The 15,155-nt window shown below is 40.6% G+C and overlaps 1 protein-coding gene across 7 annotated transcripts in view; it reads right to left on the bottom strand.

Annotated features, from left to right (window-relative positions):
• LOC116378737 (neurexin-1a) overlaps nucleotides 1-15,155 on the bottom strand; it is a 236,807-nt gene that overhangs the window by 83,088 nt on the left and 138,564 nt on the right. The gene's annotated exons all lie outside the window — the stretch shown is intronic.

Below are 15,155 nucleotides of genomic sequence, written 5' to 3'. Positions count from 1 at the left end.
CACATCTCTCTCGAACAGTTCTCAGCCCCGTCTGAGGGTTTAAGTACACTCATGTCAATTCATGAGAACGGGAAAATCCAGCGGAAATGAGGGAGGCAGGTACTGTTGCCACTTTCCCCATGATGTTCCACAATTACTCAGTTTTACTGCCATCGCCCGCTTCACCTCTACAGGGGAGAGACACACAAGTAAATGCTAGCGATTTTGCAGTCAAGTCCCCGGTGCCCAGGTAACCAGCATGCCAAAACGGGCACCTCCCCGTCTCTCGCACTTCATTAGCAGCCTCAAAGGCAGACTCATCCGGCAGCGTTATAGACTGACTGGTCCAATTATGCCCTCCTTGTGACCTCCAAACCAGCTACTTCCTGTCTCGCTGCATTAGCACGTTGTCTGTCGCAGCTGTATGAAAGGTTTGAACATGACCTGGTAGATGGAAGAGCAGTTATAATTACGTAGCTATTCAGTGAGACAGAGCCTTGCGGCAGTATTCCAGTGACCTAATCAAATTGATGGTTGGAAATAAGTCCATCTCGCCAAATGAAGGAAATGGTCTATTAAAAGTGGGAGCATGTTCCTGTATGAAGCCACAGCTCAGGTTTTGTTGCTTGCCAACCAGCTTTACCATGTCAGAGCTGTCAGAGTTGTCTCAATCAAATAAGTGCCTATTTCTTCCCAATTAAAAACCTTCATTGGGATAGAGTTTCAATTCATTTCTGCTGGGACATAAAAAAGTATGCTTGTGGAAAAAAAGTGGGTATATGTGTGTGCAAGTGTGAATGAATGAGTATGGGATTGGGAAATAAATGCCTGTGAGAAAGGCTGAAAATAAATGCAGCTGTCAGATTAGCATAAAAACAGCTATCTTCATGAAAAATTAGACAAGGAGCTCTGCTAGTGTGTTATGCATTTAGTGTGTGTGAGTGAGAAGGAAAAACAGAGCGAGCGGGCATGTTAATGTTCATGGGGACAGGGAGTTAAACAGCCCGAGCCTGAACAATAGATTATAAATCATTCTTACTGTAATTCCAATATTTTCTTGGAAACCAGTTCACGGGGATATAAAACTATCGATATATATTTTGCATTTGTTTATTTATTTCTGTTTTCCTCCCTCTGAAGTGATTAAAGCCTGTCACTCTGCTCTCAAGTTCCTTTTCCAATTTCATTCCCTCATTGGAGTCAATACACAGTGTCAACCATTAGCTAAAAAGAATTGCATCATTAATTAACGATAATGTGATTAACGAATGATGTTGGGACATACAGATCTATGGCGGGATTTATTGTTTACATAAAGAATAACTCGCATTTGGAAACCGTAATGAAATAACACTGTAAGCATTCTTGTTCGGCTAATGGATAAAGCGTTATGAAGCTTGATGACTTCTACAAAGGAAAATAAATGATGTGTAATATATTTGCGAGGCAGGCATCATTTCTTTTTCATAAAGTCTGGCGGCTACTGCTGAAAACCTGCCTTGTTCCACTAATGCATATCTGATGTTGGCCCCTTCACAGAGCAATCTTCAATTCATGTAGCTCTCGCTGGACTGTTGTCACTGTCTCCAAGTTTACCCCCGAAGCCATCGAACACTTGCTCCATGCTCCAGCTTATTATAATTAAGCTCTTTTAAACCATGTCAGAGTGGGAACTCACTGGGCCCTAAAGCGTCCATTTCCCCCTCTGTCTATTCATACGATTTGACACCCACTTTATCCCACTGACAGCTTATTTACTATTGGTGACCTCAAAAAAAAAAAAAACACTGACAAAGATTGCTCATTTCAGTGGGCTGGTATGCAGATCTTGCTACTGACACCCTTAAGCTAAATGGATAAACAGCAAGACCCTCATGTCAAGGCACCAAAGGTCAACTCAACTAACTACTCTGTGACATGTAGATTATATAAATGGTTCAAAAAGAAGATTCAGAGAGTGAAGATAATAAGGTTGCCGATATGTGGTAACGCAGTCTAAAAATCCATACAAGCACCCTCGACCAGTGACAGAGTCCTTGAGGGATGGTTGAGGATTAAGATGCATGGAGAAACATGGCTAATGCACACCTACACAGTTATGCAGAGGCATGAAATCAGCAGACGCATGCCTGTGCAACTCCAGTGGCGGGAGTAATTATGCACTGGCTCCATATTTGTTATTTGTGCGCTCTCCTGGGACCGATACGGATCTGTTGTAGTCATTAGATACAGTGGTGTCCTGGAAATACTTGGCTGTTTATTGTCTCGTTAATTTGAAAAAAGTTTCGGTTTCTTCACTATTTTACACTGTATAATAAAAAAAGATAAATGAAAGTACGAGATCAAGGCACAACGGTGGGAGGTTGAGATACAAAGTGCTTAGAGGTGTAGCGCTACGCATCACAAAAACCTACGAAACAGAATGTAAATTCAAATTATATTACTTCACATATCCCGATGTAACTCCGACATTCATATGCATTTCCCCAGCGAGGTCACGGTGCGGAAACCAAGAAGCAGTGTGTTTTGGGTAAGTATACTGGTATGTCTTACTCAAGACTATTACAGATGATGAGACCTCCAGGATGAACTCCTCAACTACAAGTCTCCCCTGTTAAAGGATAATGAATTAATCTGTCCTCATGTTGGAATACATTGAGAGCTGGCTGCTCTCTGCTGCGTCAGTTAACATCAAAGAAGATAAACATTGGCAGATCAAACACTCTGCTTTCATTAAAAATGTAGCACCTTCTCCTGCATTTGGCCAAAGAGGTGTGTGGGATAGCAGACTGTGGGAAAGTGGGCATGGCCTGTGTGTTTGAGCCCTCTTGGCACCGACTTCTCAATGTCCATTTCTGCTGCGATAAAGCAGGAGCATATAGGAAACTACTCAGCGGTGTCACATGAAGAGGCGGATAGGTGTAAGCAAAGGAAAGCACCCTGGCTCTGTGCCCGAGTGTAGCAGTTGTGGGGCGGTTAGGATAAACAAACCAAGCGGCCTGCGTGACTGTACTGCTCAGCTAAGGTCAGGCTCCCGGACCGTCTTTCCTCTGACCTCCAACGCGGCCATCGTAACGAGCCTCATATTACCACCTCTGCCGAGAAACTGGGGAGGAATCCAATCATAATTACATAGTTGTAATGGAAATATGAAAAGGAGAGATGACATTATGGATCTGCTTTCCGTCAGCACCTAGCACTTGCGTTTCTCTCTTTTTGCTGCCAGGGATTCCCGTAATGACTTGTGTGCAAAAATAGATTGCCCGAGATGTGGCATATAGAGTAGCTTTTTCAGATTATGTTTTCATCTGTTCAATGGAACTTCAATGTAAAATAACCTCTTTTTCCAATTGTCTCTTGTCTATACATCTTATATTCATATGTTTGGGTCTATATATTTTATATAGGTATATAGATCTTATATATAGACCTAAACATGCCATTTTCCAGGTTTACTTTTAGTTTGTGTAAATTAACAATGGACTTGAGCTTAACGTTGAGGACAACGTCTATAAGATCTGTGACACACTTAAACCTATTTGTGACTGGGACAGAAATAAGAATTGCTGCACTTTGCTCATCCCCAAACCATTTTATAGGACAAAACTATATTAAGGATAACATCATTTGGGTTTATCTCTGGTCTGTGCCCCCCACAGGGAGGTGTACAATTAAAAGAAGCTAAATGATGTCTATTGGATTACTATTTCAGGTTCCAGAAAAATCATTACAGCGACTTATGAGGACACTATTGTCCAATAAAACACTATCGGTATCTGGTAAAAAAAAAAGCTATCTCCGATCAATGCTCCTTAAGATTTAGTGCCATGAGGGGAAATTGTGAGTCAACTTGATACATTTTTTTCTCCCCCCTGATCCACCCTTCTCACTATATTTTACCTTTTGGGACAATTAAATGGTCCGGTGGCTGAGGAGATGAGGTGGTAAATAGATAGTGGGGTTATGAGCAAAGCCGTTCAAACTTATTTCTTTTCAGCTGCATGTTCCAACTTGGCAGTGATTACAAAGCTGTGAATTACAGAGACAGGCACAGTGTATAATTAAATGGTACATCACACCCCATGAGCCAAAATAATGATGCGTATACATTGATATCTGTCTATATATATATAGTAGGGATTCTTTTTTCCTCCCCAGGCTTCACTGCCAGAAAAAGAAATACTGAAAACTATTCAAACATCTTGTGACATGAACCAGCAATAATGGAAGAAGGGGGGGAAAAAAAGCATGATTTGATTATTCAAATGACAATGGAACTAAGATATAATGATTTTTTTCCCCCCTGTCAGCCAGTCTTGTAGTTATTTCAACAGGCAAAAGAATTGCAGGGCAAAGAGATCTCAGCTTTCAGCTTCGATGTCAAGGACCATACAAATGTACCTGTGCATCATGTTTGTTTGTGACAACATGCTGAGGCTTCGTGAACACCGCCACTTCCAGCAATGTCGAAGACATTTTTAAATTATTAAATATTTCCATTTCTGTTAAAATATTCATTATATAAAAAAAAGTGTTATTTTGTTAATTCCTTGAGGAAAATGGTTTCATATCTCAAACCTTATATGATAAGAATTTAGATTGTAGTTGGTGTGATTTCGGCAACCCCAAAGGTATTATGTAGTTTAATCAAAAGCAACACACATAACATCACTGTAAAGCTATTCTTATGTTATTTTCTGTTGATTGCTTTAACATTTCTGTACTGATCTTTTCATTGTCTGTTCAGCTACAGTAATGACTTTTCCCACTATACTGTGAACATTTGTGTCAGTTTAAAGAGTTTATTTCTCATTTGTTCACTCCAGTTAAGTGTCAGTTTTGCAGCAGTAACCGAATACTTTGACATGTGAGGTGATTAATTGCCTGTCACCTTTGACTGGCAGCCTCTGTATGTGGGAATAGTTAAGGACAGTGAGAAACAGCAGCTCTGAAAATATGAGTTGAGTTGCAATTGTTCTTCCAGTTGTTTGGAGTCAGCAGTTAAAGCACATCCTCTGGTTGTCTGACCCGTGGGCACAGAAGAAGAAAATTGGGCCGGACAATGAAAACTGGAATGCAAGGTATAGTGGACACAGGTACATCCCTGTGGCCACCCTCAACCCCCCCCCCACACCTATTTCTATATCTGTTCATCGTTCCATTGCAGTATAGCGAGGTCCTTTCAACAATTTAAACATCACTCTGAAGCTTTGCTCGAGGAGAAAGCCATTCTCTATCTTCACTGGTGTGTGAGAAGCCCTTTGGGGGACTAAAAAGGCTATGGATTGTTGACTCGTCTTAATCCTCTCTCAGCACAAACAACTGCCTCCCTTATAATGGGAAAGGCAGTTAGAACAGAACTAGCAAGCATGAGAAAAGGTTTCATCACAGGTTGAGGCTGGAACAATGCTGTACTGAAATGGCAGTAAAACAAACTTGTAATGTGACTATGCTTAAACTACACATGAGGGGCAAGGTTTCCCTCAACAAGATAAAAACACAAGATTACTGCATTGTGCAAGCATCTCATCCATTTTATACATCATTGGATTGTTGCTATAATGTACAGTCAAAACATTGTTTTGTGTGAGCATGGAGTGGAAATTGAGCAATTTTGCCAGCTAGTCCATAACTGCTGCAATTCTGTCATGAAACTAACCCATAACATGAAATATTGCATACTGCACACTCGGCCACCCTGCTTTGCTTCCTTCCACGCTTCTTTCCCCTCACTTTTATTGTGAAGTGATAAATCTTCCCTTCAGTCTTTATCAGAAGGCTGGAGCTGAGCTATTCTCTTTTTAGTCAGCAGAAAGCAGAGTGGATAGAGGTGCTAAATCAACCAGGAGCACAGACTGCCTGCTTACTTTGTGTGGGCTTAATACGTCTGAGCATATTGGCATATACCGTATATACAGCAGTCGATATAAACTTTTACACTTCATTGCCCAGAGACTTAATCTTCACCACCGGCCGATAGAGCATTCAGTTATATATACCAATACAGTATGTGTTTCAATAGTAGCAAATGTAATGCGTTATTGATGATAATGGATGTAAATGATAAGTGGTACTGAAGCAAACGTGGATAAAAAACAAAACTGCGTTATCAAAGGGAAGAATTTTAAGCCCTCAGGCAGTTACCCTTCATCTTCAGGCTAGACTAGGCAAATATTTTAATTAGCCTATTTCCACAGTATTGTTTTAACAATATCCAGTGACCTATGTGCCTTAAGCTCCTTCTAATGAAGACAATCCCAAAGCAGCATTTCTGCAGAGTACAGCTGACAGTGTCCAACCTGCCTTCATACGCTGCAAAGGATTAATCCTCTCTCCCTGCTTTGCTAATTTGATGTAATTAAATTAAGTGGGGACTCAAAGTGGGACATTGCTGCTTGCCCCATGATTGGTCATGCTTATTAGAGGGTATACGATTATTAGAATTATAGGAGCAACAAAATCTAATACAAACGGAGAGAGATAGAAAACATAGGAGCACTTAAGTCAGAGCTCAAGGCTGGTACAGTACAACATGATCACATCAAGGGGGAAGGGGGGGGGGGGGAATGAGAAGAAGAGAGGCTGAGAAACAGAGAGAGATACATTTTGCGATAGGAAGATGGTTGATTAAAAAGTAGTTTCATATCTTTATATTGTAGGGAGCAACAGCATAATCACACTATGTACTTTATCAACCATATACAGTATCTATATCTATATATATATAGATATATATAGATATATGTACATTTATTAAAGTCTTATTTAAAGAGTAACTTAACACCCCCTGAAAATCCTCTCTTTGCTGACCTCGGTTGAATGTCTCACCTTGTCGCATGATGTACAAGTGGACTACACTGTTGGGTGTGGTTACAGGTGCAACATTGCACACTTCTGGCCACACCCAACCACGCCCATCAATGATGCTGGGTTTGTTCAGAAGTCAAACAGGCTTGGGCGTGGCTAAGCAAGAACATCAATTATTTAATAAATATCTGCCCAATCATATTCACTAGAAGGGTAATTGACGTTCCTATCTCGCCCATAGACTGTACATAACAAATGGACGTTGTCACCGTGATTGGTTTGTGGACTGCCGTTTTGAAGCCTCTAATTCCGCATTTTGACCTTCGCCATTTTGGCTTTTTGCAACCAGAAGTGACACAAGAGGGTGAAGCTAAGTACAACCAAATGCTGAATAAGACACTTTTAGGCGATCAAAAAGTTTACAATTAACTTCATGAACTGATAACAAACTGAGAAATGGTAGTTGTCGCAGACCAGACAACGCTGAGGTGGCAGCCTGTCAATCACAAAATACGCCAAAGAGAGTACGCTCTATCATCTATTTTACTCTAAATGGGAGCATAATTAACTAAATGAACATCATGCTATATTTAAGAAGACTTGGAAACGATTGAGACGACTTCTCAAAGACTATATTTTTGCAACTGGAGTCGCATTAGCATTTTTATGAATGCTTAATGAGACACTCAGCTTTGATATTCTAACTTTCTATATTATTTCTAACGTGAAAACCAGCGGCCAAACAGCTAAAAGTATCTCTGTTGTAAGATAGACAAGGGTTAAAAGATAAATGCAATGATCTATGGATCATGCTCACCCCCAGATAAGACAGATAATCAAATGTATGGAGGCACATTTTTGATGGGCATTAATATTTGACGCTATCACATGACATGTCCATTACTTGCACAATGCAACGACACAGATTGCAAACAAAGCTGTTCTAAAACCAGTACAAACATTACTCTCTACAGCAAACCTGGGTCATTCTAACCAATGATATAGTAATCAGTGAGGTTATGGGGGCTATATACACCCTGCATGCAGTTGATTCAAGATTTGCATGTTTAGATTATTATAGGGCTTAATGTCTGCCATCTGTCCTCTAAAATGCATTAATTAGCTGTCTTGATTCATTTTACATTTGCTGCCCCCTTTATCTGAACTAGTATGTGAAACTACACAAAGTGGAATGTGTAGTTAGCGTCTGCGAGAAGATGATATTTTACATTTTCATATTGTATATTTATTCACTTGTTTTTTTTCTTTATAATTTTACTTGAAACATTTATGTTCATATTTTACTTAAGATCTTAATTAAAGAAGAAAATACTCTTTTACTTTTCATTTGTCAAGTATTAAATTCACACAGGACTACCATGTGGTTATTTTATATAGAAATATTTTTATCAGATTACCAGAAAACATGCTATATAGTGATATATGTATATATATATATATAGTTAACGAGATATAAAATGACCTAGAAGATTTTGGTCATATACAGTATATCCCAGCCCTAATAAGAGTTACCAACAAGTATAGTATATATATATAGTATATATAGTATTTAGACAGGGCTGATGTGACCCTATAATGTCATTATATTTGGAAAACTTTTTTTCATATAGTTGATCCTCTAGTGATCAAAACAACAGCTATCACAATTTGGGACCCTTCCAAAACATCTTTGGCAACATCTATCAAAGTACAGTAATAAATATGTCATAAGGTATGATAAAAACCACTGCACCATCAGCCCAACCTGTCTGTTTTTACTTGCACACAATCAAATTGCCCTGTGGATTAATACAGTTTTAATGATTTTTATTAAAATGTCGGAAGTGGGAAAAATAGCCAATATTCCTAATGATGTCACAGATTCTGATGTGTTTCAAAATTTGGTGCAACATCGGCAACAAACTTTAATGCCACTTACCGGAAGTATCCCTTCTCAATTTGGGATTGTAGATAAGACTCCGAACATATCCTGCCCTAAACTCATACAATCTGCAGTTCGACAGAGATTGTGAATCAAGAAATGTGCCCCTGCATCACACTGCTGCAGTAGTTTGCCATAGTTTATCCCCACACTGCTCTGAAGAGATAAGCCTTCACCTTACCATGACGGGCCCCCGGGCAGCCATACCAACTACCCTCACTCTTCAAGGAAGGGGACCATCAATTCATGGTTGAGGTAAAGTTCTGCCCCCTGGCCCAGTAATATAAAACCATAAATGCTCAGTCGACCAGTGTCACTCACACCCTTTTGCCCCCTCCTCTGCCATGCTCACTTCCCCTAAGCCCTAAGTGATACATGAGCCCCTGCCTTGTGAAGCAGAATTGCCCATCCAGGCAGAGCTGACAAGACCCACTGTCTTAATGGAGCAATACCCCAAACGGGCCCTTTGTTACCCTGACCAGCTGCATATCTGCCTCCCCAGCCAACCGCCTTGGCTCTGATAGAGGTGTCTCACAGTATCGACAGCTTCTAATTTACTCTCTCATCATCACTTGCCTCATTTGTTCCTCAGACTCAATGCTCCCTTTCTCTCAATTCAGGTCAGCCATTTTGTTTGCCAGCAATTTGTTGATTAGATTTTTCTGCATCCAGTGTTTAATTTGCGTGCCAGCGAACACACATATCAAAGTTAGACTTAGATAAAAATCAAGCATCAGGCGATTCTCTGCTTTTTCATTCCCAGTTAAAAGCCTCTTTGACTGATTGCATGCCATCAAACATCAGTGCATTATTTAGTTTCAGTGCGTCTGTGCGTAGCATGTACCAAACATCACAGCCTCCAAATGGTCTCTAGAAGCTGTTGTCTTCTCTATTAGGGAGCCAACAGATGTGGAGTATGACTGCAGTTCTAATTACCGGAAAAGACAAGTGTGGGGGATAATTACAGAGTGGAAGTGAGGCAGAAAGCAGAGTCCAGGGCCAGACCTCTGATCTGAGACTAGAGACAACTCTGGCTGCCCATCACCATATGCAGCCAACCTGCATCAGCACAAATGCTGCTCTCACAAAGAAGCTGCTTTAGGATCTGACAGAACTACTGGTCTTTATTGAGCATAATCGTACATTAGCACTATTCATAAAGCAAAACATATAGCAGTCTATAATAGGCCTGCCTAATTACGACATGCTTGTGCCGCAGTAGGGTTTTCTTTGAAATGATTTAACACACCCACATCTCTACATGTGAGGGAAAATATCATAAAGAAACTTCTCCACCGTCCCTCGTCTTTAACAAATCATTGTTTAGCTCAAGGCCATGTGGATGTGCAGTAGGGAGAATGATGTCTGGTCTTCATTTTACATCAGTTGGCAAATTGACAAGCAGCATGTAACATAAAATGACATATTAGAAAACCCATATTAATGTATAAATAAAAAAAATCATTCTACACGTTATCGGTTATACCAGGAAACAGTTGTTTATGTCTCGTCTCTGCATGACGACACTTGTATTTTTACTGTTCATTCCTAAGCCGTACCCAGGAGAGAACAAGCACGCCTTAGCCTTAATTGCAGGATTAAACATCTGCTTTGCTTATTACTGAGTAGCCTCACTTTGTAAGTAAGCCTCTACTAAATGGTGAGATATTATTTAATGAGCTGCATATCTTAAAGAAATGATGCAATAACATGAATATGGAGAAAATAAGCAGAAACAAACATCACATGTGCTGACGTACCGAGGGGAGGGAGTTTTGTCGAGCAGCACACCAACTGCCTTTGCGAGAGATATATATACAGTATATATATATATATATATATATGTTTACAGCTCTGCCTCCTCTCTGCCTCCGCCTTACAAACAGGCAATGTACTGTAGAAGCACCATAAGAGAGCAGTGCTGTCCTTTATCTCACACCGATGCCGTGTATCTACCAACAAATACAAATAAATAAATAAATGTGTGTGGGTATGCATTGTATTTCTACACCATGTTGCAAAATATATGCTAATATTAGCTTGCACTTAGGTAGGCGTGTTTTTATCAGCCCATGCCAGAAGGCTTGAGGCACTAAGAAATGGAAGGAGCAATGAGGAAGGTGAAATCCCACACAATCCTATTAGAGTGGATTAGGGGGCAGCTTTCTTTCTGTTGCAACTCTGCTGCAGGTGAGCAATTGTAAATTGCAAAAAAAAGAATAGTTATGACATGGTTGGTTCTTGTTGAGGCCCTCTATTGTAACAGGGCAGCCATTCACTTTTTTAAACCTTTTATTTTCATCATTAATCCAACATACATGATATTAAAGTTGTTAGGTAATGATGTGTAAGCTAAGAATAATTAGAACACCGGCAATCAAACCACCCACGTAAAAGAGCAGAAGGATAGATTTTTCTTTTTTTCACCCAAGACGTGTGAAATTTAAGTAGAACTCCTTATCGATCAGATGATCAATTGCAATCATACATTTTCGTCTTCTGTGGGCTGGCTGCCACAGAAACCCATCCCTTCCGGCCTCCCCTGTGTATGAGGTTATCAGGCTGTAAAGGCTGAGAGAATTCACCCTCCATCTTCAGTTTTTTTTTTTCTCCTATGACCTTTCCCAGAACCCAATTAGTCCACCACTAGGGGAGTTATAACTGTTCTCTTTTCACTATGGTATGTCTGGACGATCATGTTTGTATATCTTTTAAGTTCTATTTGGCTTTACGAGCCATTTTAAATTCTAACTAACCAATTATATGTTACACTATATAAATGAAACCTTTCCCATGTGCACATTTCCATATCACTTCCACTACCCACACCCTCGTGACAATGATTCAAAGTGATCAAAGAGATGAAAGATGATCTGGGCGAGTGTTGCGCTTTGTGAGCGCAGTGAGCTCGTGTGCATTTGTGAGTAAATGTGCAATGAGTGTGTGTATATATACAAGCTTGACTGGCACAGAGATAGCTGCTGCCTCATTATGATGACTGAGAATGAGGCTTCTCCAGGGTGACTGAACTCATTTCAGATTAGATTTAAAAAAATAACAAAAACGGGGGGGGTCTTGCATTCTTGATCTGCTCTTTATTTATTTCAATTTATCTTTTTTTTCCACTCCTTTCTTTTGTCGCTCCCCTGGGAAATGGAGAGGCATTTATAGAGTCAATCAGAACGGACTGTGGGGAACTATTTGAGCTCTTTCATTAACATCTTTAACCAGTTGACCTGCACTACAGATGCATCACTCCACTCTTCCTGTCTCCCATACAGTTAATGTTGTCGTGCAAAAATCCAGCCGTGGTTCAAACACTCAACAGTTAATGTGGAAGGGATCTTTTTTTTTTTATGCCTCCTTTCAAATTCAATCTCTCTTGTTCCTCTCTATTATTTTTACCTTTTCACAAATGCACAAATCTTTTGACATGTCCAAGTTCTGCTTGCCATTTCAAATTTGCTATACTAATAAAGTGCATTCAAATATCTGTCACTCTTGTTTTGATGTATCCAAACGTCTCATATAATCTAATGATTGTTATGCATCTGGTGTGGATCTGGTGTGGTTTGTCAGTGTTCCAGTGGCATTATCCCATTACAATATGCTATTGTATTTTGCAGGGTTAACAGCTGTGTAACGTCAACATTGCACGCGGGAAAATGGTGCAGTTGACTGTATGATAGTTTTCCCTTCCATTTCTGTGCAAGATGACGCGTTTTCTCCACCACACTTGTTCGATGTCAAACGGATGTAACACTAAGCAACGAACACTCACCAGTAAACTTTGTAACTTCAAAGAAATACCTTTAATTAAAAAGGAAAGCCAGGGGTGTAAACAGACAGATGGACGGGGATGAACAAGAACGAGCTAGATGGCAAAGAAGACGACACTGTTGATGATGATTCACTGAGTGCCTTATGGGTAAAGAGCTCCCTGACTCAAACTCATCCAGGACCTAAGTATGTTGAGTCAACGGAGAGGGCTCTTTTCTCTCTCTCTCTCTCCCTCTCTTTTTCCCAAGTCTGTAATCCGAAACCAGACACATTACTCAGCTGACCCCTCGCTGCCCACCACATGCACAGTCAGGTCTCTTTTCCCTTCATGCCATCCATAGCCTGGTCACCACCCAAAACCACAAAGACCACAGCAGGCGCAAAAGGCTGCTCACTCTGTCTGCTTAGATGGACTCTGTAGACCAACCAGGGGACTGGGAGTGGGCAGGTTAGGCAGAGTGGTCTGGAAGAGATGGAGTGCAGAGAGCAGGAAGGAAGAGAAGGAGGAAGAGAGTATCATAGGATGCAAGTAGGTTAAAGACCGTAAGTGCACACAAATAAAATAAGAGGGTGTTTGTGTTCTCACAGAACAAAGAGAGGGGAGAATGAAATGACTGCAGTTTTCACTCTCTCATTCCTGGGTCAATAACTGCCTCTGCTCCCTCTAGAGCAGAGGAACATGTACTCAGATCCTTATCAGGGCAGCTATCATCTCAGCCGCCTCACAGAGGCAGCGATACTGTCATCCTCACACTATCGCAGAATGACATCAGCTCAGAGACATGGGAGTAATTATATTATACAAGCCCACAACACACCGGCAGCAAGGCAACATCAGAGACCATCCACTTTCTCCCTCTTCTCTCTCTCTCGTTCTCTCTTTCTTTCTTTCATCACTTTCTCCACCTCCATTGTTCTTCATTCTCTCTCTTCTTTCACTTCTTCCCTCTGTCCTTCTCTTCCTACCCCACTCATCTGTTCTGCAGCAGGGGTAGCACAAACGGGCACCGCCCCCAACCCGTTCAACCATTTGCTCTGAAGGTGTAGACTAGAGCTTTAAAAATGATTATAATCACTTGAATTGCTTTGCTGACTTTGATCAAACCCCCGAGTTTTGAAATACAACAGCCGATTGTGCAGCAGTTGATGGAGCAGGTGTTGGTGGTGGTGGGGGGGGGGGGGGGGGGGGTACTGAGACGTGTGTAGTATATCACACAATCATCATGGATCTTCAGGTTGACTTCCCCCCCTACTAAACATATGGGCTAGGATTCTGAGAGGATGACATACATCCACATAGCACAGACGGAATACAACTGAGAACGTGGAAGATACCGTTTAATTTGAGCAGACAGTGAGAATTGCAGATCACCATCTTCTGCATTTACCAATAAAAGTTAGAAGCAGATAATCTACTACTAACCACTGAAGATGAGTTGCTTAAACTCTAAAAAAAACCTTTTCCTACAAATCTGATCATCTCATCAATCCAGTCTCAACGATTAAAAACAGCAGGTACAGAAAATAATATGATAACCTAGTTAACCGGCATATCGAGTATCGTATCCATCTCTGTGAAAGAGGCCTATCACCTCTGGGAGTCTATTCATGATGAATGGTATGTCTGCTCCTCAGAGCTCATACTATCTGAACCTCATTACTGCTAGCCCTAAACAAACAATGCATCACACTCCAACTCAATTTCATACATCCTGACCATGGTAATTTTCTTCTTCTTTCCACATAAATCAATGACAGGCATACAAGTTCAATACAAAGGAGACGAAGCATGGTTTCTCTTGCAATATTCTGATATATATAGAGAGTAATGTGTGTTTTCCTATGAAATCACTTACAGGAACTGTCGTCGTGGAGAATACTTGGAAAACTGGATGGATAGCCCACCGTTGGGGCAGCCAGAGTTAATTGTTTAATTTAGCTACATACTAAGTTAAAGAAAATGTGCATTTTCATGAAATGGAGGCAATTTCCATATAGAACTAACTGTCAGCACTCTATTAGCTTTGTTTGGTCTAATCACTTGAGACAATGTTAAATGTACTGTGACAATAATAGGATTAGATTTTAACATTGGCGGTGACACCAAAAGCTATGAGAGAGACAGAATGGTGGGGGCAGAGAAACAGTGAGAAAGAGAACAATTTAAAATAGCATATGGCTACTTTTTGTTGTTTAATACATATAAATTACAAATACAAAGCAAAAAAGATACTGTTAAAAATACAGAATCAAACCTGAGGGGCTTTGGCTCTTGCATTCACAAATTAGAGTGAAAAAATTGAGCTGTGCATGTTTAATTGCTGCAGTGAAAAGACACCCCATGTAAGGAACAAGCCCCATGGAAATAAAACCAATTGCAGCACAGCTAAGACAACAGCACTGGGGCTTTTACAACAGCAGGCTTTGTCCTGGAGCCAGGTACCATGTTGAACAGCATGTCTCCCATTTTGCATTTATGCACCCTCGGTGCGCTGTACAACCAAAAAATGTAATCATGTTACTGAGAAAGCTTTTCATTACCCCCCCCCGCCCCCCCCACTTTCTCTCTCATAATAACAGCACAGTGGAGACAGCAACGCTAACTATGATATTAGGTCTTGGAATGTGCCTGAAAGCCCCACATGCC

This window comes from Anarrhichthys ocellatus, unplaced genomic scaffold (assembly GCF_004355925.1).
Source record: "Anarrhichthys ocellatus isolate YVR2014 unplaced genomic scaffold, GSC_Weel_1.0 scaffold3, whole genome shotgun sequence".
NCBI lineage: Eukaryota > Metazoa > Chordata > Actinopteri > Perciformes > Anarhichadidae > Anarrhichthys > Anarrhichthys ocellatus.
The sequence above is the reverse complement of the archived record's forward strand: the minus strand, read 5'-3'. Positions and strand labels throughout refer to the sequence as shown.